The sequence below is a fragment of the Moschus berezovskii genome, chromosome 15 (genome assembly GCF_049115385.1).
Source record: "Moschus berezovskii isolate FMDL1 chromosome 15, NW_MosBer_1.0, whole genome shotgun sequence".
NCBI classification, from domain to species: domain Eukaryota; kingdom Metazoa; phylum Chordata; class Mammalia; order Artiodactyla; family Moschidae; genus Moschus; species Moschus berezovskii.
The window spans coordinates 58529940-58530817 of record NC_142474.1 but is presented as its reverse complement, the minus strand read 5'-3'; the positions used below and the strand labels follow the sequence as shown (position 1 = coordinate 58530817).

Genomic DNA, 878 nt, shown 5'->3' with positions numbered 1-878 from the left:
CGTGTGTCCATGCATTTCCCACCCCTTTTGCTCATTCATTTTCTCAAAGCATTTCTCAGTCTCCCACACACTAGTTACTGTTTGTTGTATATATTGCTTGTCTCCTCCCACTACAACGTATGCCCCACGAAGACAAGTGTCTTTATTCCACCGATGCGTCTTGTCTGGAAAGTTACCTGAGACAGAGCAACCATTCAGAATGCTAGGTTTGTTTGTTTTTATTTGGCTATGCCGGGTCTTAGTTGCAGCACGTGGGATCTTCCTTTCAGCATGCACGCTCCTGGTTGTGACATGCAGGATCTAGTTCCCTAACCAGGAATCGAACCTGGGCCCCCTGCATTAGGAGTGCAGAATCTTAACCACTGGATCACCAGAGAAGTCCCAGTACATCAGTTTTTAAATGAATGAATGAGGTGCCTGCTGGTTTCCATAGATAGGACCCATGGGCAGCCCTGTAACATTTCAGGACTCTAGACTCTGTGACTTCCAGCCGAGCACCTTCTACTACCTAGGCCTCGTAGGGGAGGATGGAGGACAGACGCAAGCTCATAGTAATTCTAATCCTGTTTCTGGTATTCCACTGTCAATGGGGAGATAAAACTAAATCCAACTACCCCAGAAGAAGGAAAATATTCATTCCACATTTTTTAAGCTATTTCATAATATCCTGGTGGCTCAGTTATGACTGTTTAACATCTCAATCTAGCTCTTTGAGCTTCCCTGGTGACTCAGATGGTAAAGAATCCCCCTTCACCACAGGAGACCTGGGTTCGATCCCTGGGTTGTGAAGATCCCTAGGAGAAGGGAATGGCTACCCACTCCAGTATTCTGGCCTGGATAATTCCATGGACAGAGGAACCTGGCAGGCATGGGGTCAC

General features: G+C 46.8%; 1 non-coding gene across 1 annotated transcript; it reads right to left on the bottom strand.

Annotated features, from left to right (window-relative positions):
- Positions 1-304: 304 nt before the first annotated feature.
- Positions 305-377, bottom strand: TRNAR-CCU (transfer RNA arginine (anticodon CCU)). Its single transcript has one exon. It is a non-coding gene; the product is annotated as a tRNA-Arg (tRNA).
- Between the last annotated feature and the right edge of the window lie 501 nt (positions 378-878).